The sequence below is a fragment of the Stegodyphus dumicola genome, chromosome 1 (assembly GCF_044657685.1).
Source record: "Stegodyphus dumicola isolate Sdum_Otavi_A_Nest chromosome 1, ASM4465768v1".
Taxonomy (NCBI): Eukaryota; Metazoa; Arthropoda; class Arachnida; order Araneae; family Eresidae; genus Stegodyphus; species Stegodyphus dumicola.
The window spans coordinates 79,110,039-79,128,352 of record NC_140768.1 but is presented as its reverse complement, the minus strand read 5'-3'; the positions used below and the strand labels follow the sequence as shown (position 1 = coordinate 79,128,352).

Genomic DNA, 18,314 nt, shown 5'->3' with positions numbered 1-18,314 from the left:
TCATCTAGTCTAATATCGGCTTTAGTAAAATTTGCTCTGAGTGGTGTTCTGACTTTTATTACTTTATCCGTAGTTAGCTATTTCACTTCAATTAAAATCATTCTTTTACTAAAATTCAGTGTTCCTGTTCGGGCGCCAGATCTTACGCGTGTTAAATCGAAACAAAAGATACGACTTAAGCAGAAATACATTCATACCTCATTCTTTCTCGTGATCGGGAATGGTGGTCGCTTCTAAGTTAAAATTATCATGAAGTTATCGTAAAATTGATTAAAAACAGTATTTATTCAATGCAGCCAAACTCAGAGCATCACGAATTTACAGAACATTGAACACAAAATAAAAAAGCAAAGTGAATCAGAATAATCTCTGGACATGCGCAGCTACACCAGAAAAATTCCAACCAGAAATTTTCCATTTCACATTATGGGGAATTGTGATACAGACAGTAAAAACCAAAATTTAACTGATTAATTGAATTCGGAAGAAAATTTGATAGCGCAATTTAAAATTTCTGTTTCGAAAACATTGCTATGTTTCATGGCTTAGAAGAAAATGAATTTGAAATATAGAGTCAAGGAATATTTGTCATTAAACTAATGTTGATTTTATTGTCATAAAGTATTTCTTCCGCCTTCTTAACAAACCTTTGTGATGTAGTGGTAGCACACTCGGAGCGTATGAGGTTCGAGTTCTGGCGAGGGCATTGCTTATTTTTCACGTTTCTCAGCATCAAAAATCCTAATATATCTACAATATTATCGGTAACATTAAAATATTACTGGTATTAATATCGTAAAAAGTCAAAGACAAATCTCATATTAAATTTCGGCTCATTCGAAATTTGACATATTTCAGAAATTTAGAAAAACTGTTGCATTGTATACTATCTAAAATAAATGTTATTGCTTACGAAATAAATAGTTAGTTGATTAGCTTATTGAAAACAATAATGTCAAAGAATTAAATATACTCAAAATAAAGGAAAGAGAAAGGGTATTATATCAATAATAAATTGATTAACAAAGAAATTCTTTCGCTTAAATATAAGTTTTCTTCTAGCAGTTTTCACTGCTCGAGTCTTGAAAAAAATTCACACAAGCTACTTAGCATGTTAAAACTAAACTGCGTTGATTTTGAAACCGTTACACGAGAATCAATACAAATTTATCAAATCTTTGTTTGTTGCCAAAAAATAATTATATAATTCAAATAATATTGTCAAAAACCTTCTAAACGAAGCTAAATATTGCTTCTTTTATTGTATACATTTAAAACTTATATAATTGAAAACAGAATGGAAACTATCTCAGAATTTCATTGTTCTGTTGAGACCGTCTCTAATCGGTAGTTAAACTGTCGCTATTCTTTTTAACTGAAATCCGTTTTTAATATCCCTCAAAATGTCTTTGCGGTGTGAATAGCTTTTTCCTATTTGTAAGATTATGTCGTCAAAGTATTTCGCCTTATTCTAGCTCGTGTCACATTTGTTCTCATAAATGCGAGATGTTTGTGGTGTTGGTGTATTTAATTATGGCAGAGCACACTAGGGCTATCTGCCTAAGGGGAGCTTTGCCTTTGTGGAGGACTTTCTAAGGGAAACTGGCTCGTATACACGTTACACATGGGGAAAACCACGAAAACGCCCATGCAGCCAGCCCGTTCGCGGGATTCAAACCTCGGACCGAACTACCAGTGTTAAGCGACTTTTCCGCTCGGCTTCTGGTGGGCCGCGAGATGTTTATGATAATTATGTGCTATTATTATAAAAATTCATTGACATCTGAAGTTCATTGGTATCGTCTTTCTGTGGAGACTTTAGACTACGCTTAGGAAAAAGATGAAATAACGGATGTTTGACGATCCTTGAATCGATTTGTCAACTGCTATTTAATGAATAACAAGCACGCAGGCAGTATTTTGCCTTTATGTATTGATTAAAGATCTCTTTATTAACTATTTATTAAAATTTATTGGTTTATTGTATTGATTAAGCATTAAAGTACTTACGTAGCAGAAAGCTAGAGCAGAATTTGCATTCTCCTTCAGAGAATTCTAATTCTACCACATGGATGCAATGTACCACATCCAAGATCTTGAGCCCTTTAGGTTGAAAACTACTTTGCGCTTTTGACTGGATTTTCTGCAGAATGAAATTCATTACACCTAATAAAATGTCTTTCACGTTTAAGAGGTGTTGGAACCCCAAAATCTTCAAAAAATGGTATTTCGAATTTTTGCGTTTTTCAAATTCTCTATATTTTTAGCTTTCTAAAAATACTATTCTTTAATTTCTATGAAAATTAGAATTCTAAAAAAATTAGTTTTAATTTGTCATCGAATGCTTTCATAAATGAGGATCTTTACATAAAAACGTGCTTTTCTCCAAACGTGATTTTTTTTATACTTGATGTACCTTTTTTCTGGAACTACTGCTCACGGGTATCTAAAGTTTTTATGGCTTATTTATTATGTTTCCTAATGTTTACTGAAATGCGCTTTTTGTGATACACTAGGGGGAAAAATTAAAAAAATGTTTTTTGTGTGAGAAAAGAGCTAAATTTTACTATGCCTAACAAAATATTCTGTAAATTACTCTAAAATTCAAAATGTTTCAAAAGTTCATTTCAGTATAATCAGATAGGTATACTTTAATTACATAAAAAATTTCAAGCTTGTATCTACAGCAGATTTTGAGAATACATCGAAAATGGCCAATTTAAGATTGTCGGTATAGGGGTTTCCAACACCCATTAAATAAAAATAAAAAAAACTTGCCGAGAGAGTTTAATTCTATGCATAAATCCTGAATGAGAACAAATTTTCTGACTGAAAAGAAAATATCCGCTGAAATTTTCTTTTCACCATTTCACTTATTTCACATCCTGCTTGGATGATTACAGATTACTACTCATCCTTGAAAAGATCACTTCGAAGGTAATTTAAAAAGATATCTTTCGAATATCAGTCGTTCGATGACGAAGGGAGTGATGTACTTTATATTCCATCAGGTGTGTCGAAGGAAGTGGGACAGAACATGCATTTTATACGAATAAGTAAAATAAGAAACCGAAAATAGAACCATCATTAACTAGGTTTGCATTAGGAGTAAATTTCTCAGGTAGGTGGCGCTGTGTGATCTTGACCTTCATTACGAAATTGTTTCTTCACCGAAAAAATTCGGCTGCCGATTTTGCGGGATATATACAGAAGAGAAATTTTCGTGAATATGAAATGTGCGAGAAAGCTTCTCAACAGTTTTCTGTTAATTAAATAATTTTCATTAATTTTGCTATTTCATGTGGAAAGAAATTGCTTGGACTAAAGTAAGTACAATATGTTTTCATTTCATATTTTACTGGAATTCATGATTTATCTTCTAATTTTAAGATTTGTTAAACACTGTACTTTTGCAATTCTAAAACAGGAATGTATGTCTCAGAATTTGGTACCATCAATGTAAAATCATACATTCCTAAGAAAATAAAATGAACAAAAATTTTCAAATGATTAAAATATAGCTAACAAACATTTGCATCATCATATTTTTATCTGTTAGCAAGAGTTTTATCAGTTTATCAATTGGTATTTTATTCCTCACTTCCTTCCGAATCATTGCCGTAATCTGATTCATCTCAGCCATGGACACATCATTGTCAGATTCTAATCCAGTATATTGTAAATTCTAAATGGTCTGTTTTCATTATCTTATAATTATATGTATATACTTTAGAATCATTCAAAACTTTTGTGATAGAAAATTTTTAATTGGATTAGTTTTCATGATATTGATAACCATTTTTTTAATACTGATAAAGAGATGTTTTCTATTCTCTGAAAGGTGAGAGCAAAAGGTTTCCAGCCAATACCCTTGTACTCATTTTTTTTTCTTTTTAGCCCAAAAAGGGCTATTAATCTCAGAATATGGTTCTGCGGTGAATTACTGTAAACGCGTAGTTTCTACTTTTCATTCGAGTCTGTTGCCATTCGGCAAAATATAATATATTTATTTACCTTTCAAATTTAATCTGTCTGTAATGGATTAACAAACTGAGCTATTTAAAAGCAACAGATACAGTTATTAAGAAGATTATTACTTTTAAATCTGATTAACTTAAATAAAAATACATTTAATCATGATATATCTAATTAAAACCATTAAATACATTTTACAGAATTACATTATATGTACTTTTTTTCTTTTTTCAAATGTACAGATGATGAATATACGAAATATACATATTCCTCTACTATTCTGTAAAATGTTCCGCTCTTCCAGCTGATTTATCTATGTTGATAAAATATATCAAACTTTAAAAGAGCCCTTTTGGATGACCATTAAAATCTGAGCCTTTCAGACTTTTTTAAATGTAATTTTGATGTACCCCTTACATGCTGAGTGAAGGTCAAATTACAGTAAAAAAGTTGGTTAACGGTATAATTGGCACAGTATAGACTAGAAAAGGTATTCGACCCTAAATTGTTTTTTTAGATTTTTTTTTCTTAATAAAGATGCGTTTCAGAATCGAGGAAATGCGCAGTTATAGCAGTTAATAAATATATGACTATTTTAAATATTTAATGTACACTACAGGCATTAACGATTACAAAAGGCATAAGGTATTAAGGGATTATAAAGAGGAATGTTTTTTATAGCGATTTTCTACGAAAACAAGATTAATGCAGGTAGTCTCCGACTTGAAAAGATTTTATTTGGGATTTTTCAATTTGACAGCAAAAGCGTTATGTGTGATCGGAAACAGATTTCAAAATAGGAATACTGTCATTTTCCGGGCTAGCAATATCTAATGTGATACTGTATGTAGAAGGTCAAAAAAGCAAGGCTGATGTTAAGTACATGAAGGCTGTCGGAGAAGTCAAACAAAAATGGGGTTATATTTGTAAATTTTCCAACATATACTGTCGACTTTTGTTGTTTCACTTCCCCAACCTAAATTGCACAAAGGTTGTTGATGCTTTTTGAAAAGAAATACAATATACTATAAAAAAGAAGAAAGAAAATTCAGAAACTTAAGTGACTTTCTGTTTCTTTTAAATGACTGAAGATCATTATGCGCGTGAAATTCTCAACACGTATCGATGCTACCGTGATTTTACCGTCTTCTAGAGACTAGTCAGAAGAAAGACATTTATAATTTTAACGTCTTCACCACCACCACAGTGTAGATTTAGGGGCATTTTCCGAATAAATTTGCCTTATGTTTTAAAAATGATGTTGTGTGTGATGTAACTTATCTCACTTGCCTGACAGTAACATCAGATCAAGCCCACGAAATTCATCGTGACAAGAAGGGCAAAATTGCGCCTGTCGTTGACAAGAGCCTTGAACACCATACTGATTACAGTCGCTCAGTTCCTCTCCCAGTTTTGATGAAGAGCACCCCGGGAAGACGGGTCTCCCACCCCTCTTTCCCTATCATCAACCTCTCGAGAAAACTTTCGGTTCTTCATATATTTAGAGTGCCCCCATGCCGCAAAGTCGCTATACATTTGCAAACATCCATGGCTTCTTCGGGACTCGAACTCAGCTCTTCTGTACCTCAGTAGGCTCCCCTAACCACTGTACCGTCTAGACGGTTTTAAAAATGCTTATTACACAAGTATTGAGACAGATTCCTGATTCTGGACTTTGATTTTCAAGATAAAAAGAGAATTTTTACAGTTAGCAGAGGTATTTTTCTCCACTCTCTCTCTCACATTTTTCTTCACCACTTTTGCAGGGGGTTCCAGGATCTATTCAGTGTTTTAGATCTACATTTGAAACGTTCTGTTTATGTTTACTCTCCAAAACAGATCATCAGAAAGCCTAAAATTAAGAAAGCAGGAAAATAAGAATATGCACCAAAGATACAGAATTTAATACTTCTCGCATTACAGGTTCCTCTTTTGAAACATTTAATACAAACTCACTGCGTTATGCTTTTGTGCTTTCTTAATATAATACGGATTTTCGTCATAATGCACGGCGTAATAACTGTGCTCATCTGTTGCATTATGCACATATTCGGGTTCTGTTTTGACTTCATTTCAGTAACATTTCTAATTAATTTCTCAATTTAAATAATTCATATCATCTTCACAGCATTTGATATTTTCTCTTGAATTTCTCTTTTCTTTCCTCGGCTTTTTCTCTTATCTTCTCATAGAGTATTTTTCCGACGAAACACTCCAGGTACTTATCTTAAGTGTTTGCTCAGTAGGTATTAAAGGGGTATTGGGAAAGAATAACTGGTAAGTAATGATATTAGGCTTCTGCTCAAATAATTTAAATTAGATGAAATTGAAACTGATCCTTTACTGAACAGTGACTGCTACCCAGAATCAGATGTTCTCAGATCGAGCATGGGTTACACTTTGAAGGTGTTATTTTATGCTGCATTAAAGAAATTGTGTGACAATACTTTTCTATAAGTTGCAAGGTTATGAGACTAAATATCGGACATATAAACTGTAAAAAACGTCGACTAGGAAGTACCTAAGTGATTAAGAATTATTTCGCAAATGTAAGGTATAGTTTGGTGTACTCGTGTAAATTATTTAGTTTAATTTGTAAGATCTGTCTCTGATATTCTACATAAACTGAATTAGATCCTACAATGAACCTGGTGAATTCTCGCACAAGCGTGAATAAATTACCAGCACAAAAGAAGGAAAAGTAACCCTTTATTTAAGTCAAATAATTAACAGAAAGACACGATATTCGTGCTTTACAATGGCACCGTCAACTTGCGGTGTAACTGAAACGTAGAATAATTCAAATCAAAATTTAAAATAGTGCTGGGTTTAGCACGTTAAATTACGCCTAACGGGTTGATTCAAAAAAAAAAAAAAAAAAAAAAAAAAAAAAACTAACAGGCATAATGAAAATCCGGAATGGCCGAGAGTCTTACCAGCGTAACCGCGAAATAGCAACGAAACATGAGCTGGCTAGCGAAAACACGCTCTGAATAAACTCAGAGATTCACCCGTTTAAATACTCACTTCACTTTGTAGAGTCCAGTAGATAAACTTCTGCAATAAAACTGGGGTAGCAGGAAACTATACAAGAGAAGGGTTAAAGTACCCTTTATTCAATCTTTGAAAATTTACAATGCGTCAAATCGACGCTAAAAAACTTCGCCTCTGCTTGGGCGGTAACTGAAAATCAAGTAACGAAACTAAAATTTGAAGATATTTAACAAACGATAGAACTAGACTACAGGGCTCAGCGAGATCCCGTAACTTAAACCCCCTTCGAAGCTAGTGGCAGCAAATAAATGCAATTTAAGCCACTTGAACCAGCAATAAGCAAACGTATCTACGGCAGGGGTGGCGGCTAGAGCCTAACTCTCTCTTTTTTCCTACCGAAACTCCGCTTTTAAATACTTTCTTCAAAGTAGAAATTTGCATTCCTTCTATGCGCGCTACAAAATTTAACTATTTTGTCACTGACAATTAGGGGAATGAAGACTTCTAGGAAAGTTTTTAAAATTAAATTTTAACTTGTTAGTTAAATAAATATAAATCCCTACAACTTAACTTTAAATTTACATGCTGGCGAGAAAATGTGAGGGGAAGTTGAGAAGTTCAGTAAAGGTATCAACCTTAAAATAAATTTGTTATGCAAAATAAGGGAAACCCTACAAATTTTAGAGGGAGAAGATTTGAAACTCAGATTTATCAGTTGCTACAACTTGTAAGTTAAACAAAATTAAAAGGAAGAAAAGTAATGGTGTTGGTGTATTTAATTATGGCAGACCACACGAGGGCTGTCTGCGTAAGTGGAGGGATGTCTGCGTAAGTGGAGGGATGTCTGCGTAAGTGGAGGGCCTTCGTAGAGGACTTTCTAAGGGAAACTGGCTCATATACACGTTACACATGGGGAAAACCCCGAAAACGGCCATGCAGCCAGCCCGCTAGCGGGATTCGAACCTCGGACCGAACTACCAGTTTTCACTGACTTTACCACTCGGCCGCTGGTGGGCCGAAGAAAAGTAATGAAAATCTGTATGAAGGACAAAATTCTTTGCATATTGCATAGAATACCAAGATAGAAATTTAAATTTAGATTTTTTTAAAATTGTTTTCATGATTTAAAATTAATAAATAATTGAAACAGACATTTCAGAGAAGTATGATGTGTCTTTATTATTTTTTATAGTGCGAGGAAATGTTAATTTGATTTTAGACAATGCAAAAATGTGACCAGAAATTATTGAGGAAATTTAATGGAGTTACCTTTAATGACTCTATATCCCATATTTATGAAAACACATTTTTTCCTTTTAGTAACATAAAATATTTCTGATAAATCATTAATAAATTTGGCTAGTTTCTTAGTGTTTGAAATACTTTCCTTAAAATTTTAAGTCTTTTTACTACATTCTTGCAAAATATAATGCAAAACTGTGTTGAACAACATAAACTAAGTAATCCAATGCAGTATGTAAACAGAGCAGATTCCATAAACACAATTTTTATAATATATTTTTTGAAATCGCGTTATCCATTTAACATTAAACAGTCAACGCTTAAAACATTGCTTACAAAACTTCATTTCTTGAAAAGCTTCATCGGTCCACTTAAGAAAATCGGAAACTACGCTCACGAATTAGACGATAAAAACTCTTCTAAACATATCCCAGTTTCTTATTCAGTAAATGAAATTCTTTATTACAATATCTGCAATGATCAAATGAGTAATGAAGCCGACATTGCTAGGATTTTCCGGTTAGAAACTTTCTTTAATAAAGAGCAACAATTGGAATATTCATACGCATGAAAGAGTTATTCTGTAAATAGAAGTTCAAAAACCTTGCACATCGCAAAAGGAAAGTAAATATCAAATTCAGAGAAAACTAAGAGAAACGAGAAGGACCCTAAAATATAATGACCTAACTTAAAGGCTAATAATAGGATAATTATTAGTACTCTATTCTTAAGGTTGTTAGAGTTTTTTTTAATCATTAGTTTTGTAAAAAATTAACAAACAGTTAGTTATAAATTTTAATTCAGCGTAAAGATGATACTCACAATTTTTCTACGAGCGGAATTTCTCTAAACTTTAAAAACCTGGTAATACAATAAAATTGCAGAACGTAATGTTTTATGTTTAGAACAGTTGTAAGTTGTGCTGTTGTTCCTAATGCTCACTTGTGTGACCAAGCTCACGAAATTCCTCGTGGCTAAGAGCGCAAGTTTACGCCTGCCGTTGGCAACAGCCTTGACCGCCATACAGGTGACAGTGTGATTTAGCTCAGTCCCGCTCCCAATTATGATGGAGAGCACCTCGGAGGGGGGACGGTTCCGAGGGTCTCTCACCCTTCTTCTCCTACCGCCAACCTCTCGAGAGGACTTTTGGCTCTTCGCATATTTAGAGTGCCCCCACGCCGCAAGGACATTATATATTTGTCTGGGATTCGAGCCCGGGCCCTTCGGCACGGTAGTTAGCGAAGCTAACCCACTATGCCGGTTGGGCGGCACAGTTGTAAGCTGAATAACGGAATAAATTATGTATATACACGCAACTTCTCAGGCCGAAGCTTGATAGATGCATGATTTTGAACATTTAAGCACCTTTTGTCTCAAACTGGAGGCAAGAGTAGTTTTCTTTTACTTTAGTGATATTTTTTAAATTTTTTTCTCCTTACATATGCATTTGAAGTGTCGTTCCAAGGTGAGCTATGGGTGGTATTATGCTTCTTAAACGAAGACGGAAGACGTTAGAGTAAATATTACTCTCTTTGTTACGAGATTGATAGACGCTAGTGATAATAGTTCCAAAGATGTAAAAAAAAATATATATATATATAATTTAGAATATTTTTGTGATCGACATTCGCATTTCTTGAATGAAATTAAAATAATGGACAGCAGTGTTTATAATTTACTCTCCGATATTGAATGTGAATCTGACATTTTGCAATATGAAGAGTATACACACAGTGCCAAACTCTCTATTTCTAAAGCATGTAAAGCTATTTAGAATGTCGTATCTGTTGCTGCTAATAACATTCCAACTTCTAATTTGCTCCTAAGTCCTCCTACGTCCATTTCTCATTCCTATACTGTGCAATTACCGTCAGTTAAATCTGACCATTCTGTGGGGTTGTAGGGATGGAAAAATTTTAATCTTTTGTGAACGCTAATCTTTCAGCCATTGATAAACACCTATTTTTGCGCGGTTATTTAGAATATGTACCGAGGACGGGATAAGTTTTATCACAGACACTTTAGAAATTATAAAAATGATTAATAAATGTGGTAATAAAAGTAGAATAATACAAGCTTACCTCGAGTTTTTGAAAAATATTACGCCACTATGGCATCCATGACCTATAGTCTTGAATGAAATGCAATCAAAGGCTGCAGGCTTTTAGTGTATTAGAAGAAAACATCAAAGCATACAGTCATGTCTTAGCACCCAAAATTTTAGTGCGTTTTCTGATGACATGTTTAGAAGACGGCTTTTCAAGCTAAAAGAAGAAAAATTTCCGAAGGGGATATTACTTCACTTGGCAGTTTCTCGCAGAAGTGGAAGAAGCTGCTTAGCTGAAGCGATAAGAAGTGAGAAAACACTTAATTATAAATTTAATTCTTCTACGGCAGCTCTGAAACTAACGCTAAAATTAAAAAGTTACTCAAAGGAAACTTCACCATTTTGCCCATTCTATGATACTAAAAGACACTGGCCTGAAAACTGTGAAAATATAACTGAATTGACACGCTTATGTTAAAACTAAAGAGTATTGGTAGGTGTTTCTTCTGACTAATCCAGGACATAGTTTTAAAAATTGTGTGCGCAAGGAAAAAGCTTTTTGCATCAAATGCAAAAAGGGTATCATCTTCCAATCTGTAAAAATCCAAATTCCATTCCAATTCCTCCCGTTATGTACTCTAATCAAATAGGTGTATTTTTTTCTAGCTTTGCTCATTTACAAACTGCTCGAATATACATCACTGATCCACCGGGTATTACTAAATTAATTCAATGCAATTTAGGTGATGGAAGCCAGTTCAGTTTTGTCTATTGAGGTTTGATAGACATACTGAAACTACAGGTTATTACTGAAACTTCCAGTTCGGATGCACTGCAAGTTAGAACATTTGAGTCTTCCTCAAGTACTAAAAACCCAAGACGTCGAGTGCAATTTGAACTATCTGGCATTTAGAATAATCTATAGTCACCGTAGAGGCATTTGAAAGCAGTAACATTTATGCATATCATCTCACTGCAAAATTAGATATTGCACTTTTTGCTCTTAAAAAGAAACTGAAACTTGCTTATCTCTATAACACTTCACAGAACATACCTATTGAAGTGTTGATTGGTGCAGATTTTTGCTGGAGAGCTGTCAACTCCGAGCCGCATGTCAAATTAAAGGAAACCTTTGGCACGGTGCCTTCGATTTTTGTTAGGATTATTATCAGTTCTCGTTCCCAAACTACTATTACTCCCTTATCCATAATTTATAATGTTTTATACATCAATTGCTACACAAAAAATGGATGAAGATATTAGAAGATATGGGGATTTAGAAACCATTGGCCTCAATGTTTTTTTCAAGATAAAGAAATGTCCGCTAATGATACAATAATTTGAAATGTTTTCTTATTTCCTACAAAATAACATAGGGATGTCGAGTTGTGCAGTTGCCATGGGAACAAGATGTCACCCTATCCTCCAACAATTATGATGCGACCCCGAAGCATTTGCATATCTTATACAGAAAATCTGTTAATCCAGATTTAGAGCATGTTTATATGGAATGCATGCAAGACTATATTGACAAGAATCAAGTCATATTTGTCCATAATACTACTGTCCAAGATTCTAAACATTACTATATTCCTCACTATGCAGTTTGAAAGTAGAAAAACGGATAAATAAAACGATCCATAGTATTTGATGCGTCTTCTCATACATAAGGAAATCCTTCTCTAAATGAAACCCTTGAACACGATCCTAATTTTATTTCCAGGCATCTTGTCTACGTTACTACGATTTCAGCTTCACAAACAAACAATCACATATGATAAAAGTCAAGATTTCTTGCAACTGAAGAAAGCAAAGACACGGCTCAAAATTTATGGTTCAGAACAGAACACAAATACTGACAGCAAAAGAACTCTTAAAGAAGTTTTTCCTTCATAGTTTTTAACGACTATCTTTTGCATTAAATTCAAATCTCTTTTCCCTGTCTGTTACTTTGCGCAAACTGGCTGCTATGCATCTAAGCACTTATCCTACAGCAGCAAAACAGCTTGAAAAGAACACCTTTATATATGATTTATTTTGCAAGTGGATTTTGAAGACAAGACCACGACTTTTTATCCCGAAACGCAAGATTTAATGTTTCTTATTATTTTGCCATTAGCTAAGTGGACCACAAACACTCAAAAATAGTTGAAAACAAAAAGGTGATGAGCTTAAAATTGTGATGCAAGCTTTAGGTATCAATCTGAATACTGCAGAAGACACATTTCCTCAAGACATTCAAAATAGCGTTTATGACTTTGTAGAGTCGTTAGGATTTTTTTAGAGGCAGAAAAAATGAAAAATAGCAAATGAAACCTTTACTTTTGAGAAGTGTCCAAATTTTGAGATTCGCTACACCGGCTAGGAGGTAGGCTTCAGTTTGCACTAGCATCTCCGAACATACGTCATTATCTGTTATTTGATGGCTCTCATTACTTTGTTCACCTTCTGATTCACTCTACGCTTATCCATCTATATCACATAGTGTTCGAATAGTTCTTTCAGAACTACGCTCTAATTATTGGATCATGCGAGATCGTGATGTCACTAAACGGATACTTCGAAAGTGCTTTCCTTGTAAACTGTCACAAGCGCTACCGGGCAACCAAACAGAAGCTCTACTGCCGCCAGAAAGAGTTACACTCTCCACACCGTTCACTATAACTGAATTAGAATTTGCGAGTCTTTTCTTTGTACGCAGTACACAGCCTTTGAATGCAGTGTATATTGTGCTATACACGTGTTCAAGCTCTTAAGCTTTGGATCTGGAGCTCGTTTCGTGCCTGACAACTGATAAGTTCATGATGGCATTGCAGAAGTTTATCGGTCACGAGAACACCCTCACGTCATCTATATTGACAACGCCATCGTCTTTCACCCCGCAAACAAAAAAGTGGCCTCGCTTCGGAATACCATAACAACTAATACAGTCCAAAATTTTTATGCTACAAACGGCACTGCCTGGAAATGTAATGCGCCATGTGCGGCTTGGTGAAGAAATTAAATAAATGATGTCGTTTAATAAGATTAACTGAAAGATGTCTTAGATAATCACTTGCTCTTTCTTTTCTGGATGAGAAAGCACTCTCTACTGCATTAGTAGGGGTAGAAACCGCCCTGAACAGCCGCTCTGAACTCAAATATTAGTGCATGAGCCAGGAAATGAGGATTTCGAAGAAGTCATTTTCTAGTTGGTCAAAAACAAATAACAAACATTGCCATCAAAACCTGAAGCCGAAAATGCGAAGTGTATGAGCCAGGAAATGAGGATTTCGAAGTCATTTTCTAGTTGGTCAAAAACAAATAACAAACATTGCCATCAAAACCTGAAGCCGAAAATGCGAAATTTACAAAAATTATAGGATGCAGTAAAATTTGTTGCATACATTTTGGAGGGGATGGTCTAAAAGGGACGTAAAGTCTTGGCATACGAGGCCTTTGTTGAAAGAGTAATCGAAGGCCGCGATGGAAAATGCAGGCCAAGCATGTTGCGTGTTGATTGCAAGAAAGTAACTAGACGGTGCAGCTTTTTATACCTTTTGAAATTGATTAGTGTGGGGAGGATGTCTACACCTCTCGATAGACAGTGCTGCTCGTGACGTTAGTCATGATTTTCCTACCCCCCCGGAGTATCACTGAGCTTTGGAATCTAGCAATACAAAAAGAATTGTAAAATTATATATTTTATTTTAAGAGCAATCATTTTTTGAATAACAAAATAAAATACGTGTTGAACTCAACAGACGATGTTTCTCATAAGAAAATTGTAGCAAATACAATTCCCAAGCAATGATTTATTAGTTTTTAGAATTCGTAGAAATTCAAAATGCAGTCCTCTGACTAAATAAAATACACTAATAAGGATTAATATAATCATGCTTAAAAAACATAATTGACACTGAAGTGATATGTGACGAAAGACAGGCAGTACAAACAAAACTCACCATTCCATTCTCAGGTTTTTTTTATAATGACAGAATCGAGATCAAAATGATGATTTAAAAAATTATTGTTATATGAGTTAAAAAAGTATTATGTTTCAAAGTTTCTGTACACATGTAGAATAATATTTAGTTGAATAATAATTCTAAAACACGTTTTTTACATTTACACACGTTTCTTTGCGTTCATAAGGAACAACAGAAACAAATCAAGTAGTAATTTCTTTAAACGGTATCCCATTTTCAGATTTTCTAGAATTACCAATCACTTGTCTATAATGAAAATAGTGCTAACCCAAATGCTCATGACTAAGAAAAATATGTAATTAAATAGGCAAAATACTTATAGTAAGAATTTTCCATTATGGCGATCATGCCGCATAATCTAAGCTGACAAGATCTCGATGATAATGAAAGTGCAATAAAAGTAATTGTAATGTTCTTCGTAATTTGCTGAAATACATGTCACTTTCTGAAGCTTTCAAATTAAGCAGGAAAAAAAATGCCAATGCCACAGAGAGGTAATTCAACACACTGCACCTAGCAAGTGACGAGCATCTTATACGCTGTTATGGAATACTCATGCAATTTTTTTATCTCCGTATAGACCCAGTAGCCGAAAAATACTGGCAAAGAGATTTCATTCTCGTGAAGGCCGCCCTAATGAAACTTTTTTGTGTTCTCTATATATGACAAAAGTCTAAACCAGTATAAGGTATTTTTCCCGCCTTCTTAGCGAGCCTTCGAGGTGTAGTGGTCAGCACACTCAGCGCGTAATTGAGAGGTCCGCGGTTCGATTCTCGGCGAAGGAGGTTGCTAATTTTTCATCTCTTTTGCTTCCAAAAAATCCTAATGTCTCTACGCCAGTTTCACTGGTATAATTAGCAGCGCCCATGGAGAGACAGTCTTCGAATGTTTTTCATAGGAAAGGAAAGAAACTGTAGGTAGTTGTTTTAAGAGTCGTGAAAATTTTTTTTAATAAAATAGCATTTAACGAATAAGAATTCAAAATGCATGTTACAGGTTTTAACTTGAAACGTATGCTTTGGAAATTTTGAATCTATAATATATACTCCCGACTCTCACAAGACAAGAAATACAAGAAAAATTTACCTTTGTTTGTTTTTTAAGTTAATAAATTCGTTAACCAAATTCTTTTCTTTCAGAGGGCATATTCTTTCATGGGGAAGGGGAGAAGGAGAAATTTTGCCATGTGTTGCACTAACCATTTATTTGTTGGCCATGGTGCTTGAACTTCGAAGTAAATTTAGATAAACGGACACACATGCTTCGCTGGACTTTATCTCCATACGTGCCTAACCGTGAAAACAACACATATACAGCAGAAACTGTGAATTAAATAGGACCACCTTCCCCAAGCTGCGTTATATATATACATAATTTTTTTTGTCCACTGATCCTACGTTAGACTGAGCAATTAATCGCTCTGCCAAACCAAAACGCATTAAACGTATAAGCACGCATCTGTCTACACGCAAGTGACCATTAAAACAGCATTATTTATGATCACTGCATTGTTTAGTTAAAGGAATGCTCCAGAATTCCCTATTAAATACGTGTTTTGCATATTTGAAATATAACTAATCCTTTGAAAATTGACATACGGAATCTAAAAGAATAATTTCGATATAGGGTTATTATCTTTCTTTTACTTTAAAAGCTTAGTTTATATAATTTGGTTTTCTTTGGAAGCACAAACTTGTAACAGATTTGGAGCCAATTACCTTATTGTCTGAAATAACAACAGGGTCTTGAAAAGGTTTAAAACAAACTTTTTATTAAATCAGTACTTGAAGGTAAACGCACGTCTCGTGCTTAAAAAACAACCATACTTGTGGTAATGAAACTTAAAGCAATAGTCAAATTCAAATTTAAAACTAAGCAGTCAAAGACTATATAGCTGATTTAATGTGAATGTGGCTCAAAACTTCTCACTGGCATAACAATTTAAATGTCGGTAGCAATAACGCAAAGCCGAAGAATTACAATCTTATCAGTAGAGAAACCTAGTAACGTGGCCTCGAAAGGCAAAAACACGCTCTGTCCTACAATTCAAAATCGTCGACTTAAATACTCTTAAACTGATTTGCATTTTGGTGAAGAAACGGAAAAGAGAAGTGATAGTAAACCTAAAATTATAAATAAATTGTTACTTTATAAAGCAGTTCTTCGTCTTTTCCACGTGCCTTCGTGGTGTAATTGGAAGCATACTCGATGCGTATTCGAGAGGTTCAGGTTTCAAGTTCGGAGAGGGCATTCCTCATTTTCCAAGTCTCCAGCATCAAAAACCTTCCCTACGTGCTCAAACATACGCGACGCGTATTCGAAAGGTCCAGGGTTCTAGTCCCTGTTTTCATTGCACTTTTTCACATCTTTGCTTCAAAAGAACCTAATGACGCTACACCTTGAAATAATAATAACCCTACAATTTCCTTTATTCCTTGCAATAAAAACGCCTACAATGGCGATACATTTCTTCCGATAATCCATCGTTCGTAATCCTCGCAAACCAGGACGATGTTGTTCACCAAAACATTTAAGGATAAATTTCTTTTGATCATAAGATTAAAAAGGAATTCCAGTCTGATCTTTGTTTACAAATCCCAGTTTAATACCTAAAAAAAAAACTATACAAATAATATATTCATTATTCAAATATTCATTTACCTTAAATAATTAACTGAAGAGCAATAAATGGATATATATGCTAAGTTGACATCATTTCTTTTTACAACAGACTAACTACTTGCTAAATATATTTTTAAAAAATTCAATAAATACTGTCAAGTGCGTTACAGAAAAATATCCTACTTTGCCAGGATAAAAAAAACCACTTAAAATTAGAGCAATGCAGTATTAAAAAAAAATTACATCAAAAAAGTATGATTCATAGTATTTTAAGAGTTGCTGTGATTTCTTTTCATAAATTCTACTACAAGCATCCTATTCAAATCTAGAAATTTTCCAGAATTCGCCATGTTCTGCTTATTATAAATATTTTCATTTTTTTTCATTTTATATTTAGAATATCAAGTGTTCAGACGAGTGTACCCACACATATTATCTTTTTAAGTTAAAAAAGATTAATATTAATGAATGAAATCCATTCCATATTTCCTATATTAAAATGCAAATATTTATAACAGTAATAAAAATTTTATGGTTTCTTTATGTTACCCTTACACAGGAAAGGACACAAAATGAAGGCTGGAATTTCAATAGTAATGGTTTTATAAAAAAAGAGGCCAATTAACCTTTTATTGACATTAATTAACATTTAAATTAAATGACTTTTAAACCTAATTTTTAAAATAAGGAAGCATTACAGGGTATTAATAATACATGAAACAATATTTACGGTCATTGCTCTAATTGTTCTATTTCCTTAATAGATCTAACGAGGCTTAATAAATACCAATTTAAGTAGACCACAAGTTTTATTTAAAAGTACGTGCTTAATAATTTGAAATTTAAGATAAACCTTGTGGCAGAACTCAAGTGGAAAAAAGCAAAGAAAGCGAAGCAAAGTAATCAAAAAGGTTGTAATTCGTATATTGTCTAGGTCGCTATACCGTTCGTCGCGCTTCACTGCGAACATCACGGAACAGACAGTTTAGTATGTAGGAAATCTTCAGGATGCAAAAAAAGGAAGGGGAAAAATATGCTGGAATGATTTCGGTCAAGATTTAAAGTTGCTCCCGATTTTTCACCTTGACATAATAGATAAATGTAGGTGCTATGTTTAATTTGGTTTCTGAAACGTTTATTTTTATTCTCATTACCCATCATAATGAAGTGAAATATAATTTATCTTTTTATTTTCTTAAATAGAAATGTTATATGCTCTGATTAAAAGCAAATAAATTTGGTTTTCAATGGACACTGTTTTAGTCTTAATAATGAATAAACTGGAACAAATGAATATGATGATTAGGACAATCTGAAGGCGAAAATTAAGTATCCTCTAAATTTTATAAGCAAACCTAATGATTTTGTATCGTGGTGCGTAATAGAGGACGTTAGAAATATCTTTTATGAATTATAATAACTCCCATTTTAGTTACTATAGCTAAATATTTATAATTTTCAGTTCG

The 18,314-nt window shown here is 33.8% G+C and overlaps 1 protein-coding gene across 1 annotated transcript in view; it reads left to right on the top strand.

The window, feature by feature from the left end:
- The first annotated feature begins 3,032 nt into the window (after nucleotides 1-3,032).
- LOC118190429 (uncharacterized) overlaps nucleotides 3,033-18,314 on the top strand; it is a 41,919-nt gene continuing 26,637 nt past the window's right edge. Inside the window, exon 1 of the mRNA XM_035361133.2 lies at nucleotides 3,033-3,326. The gene's annotated coding sequence lies outside the window, so the exon portion shown is untranslated. The remainder of the gene's footprint in view (nucleotides 3,327-18,314) is intronic.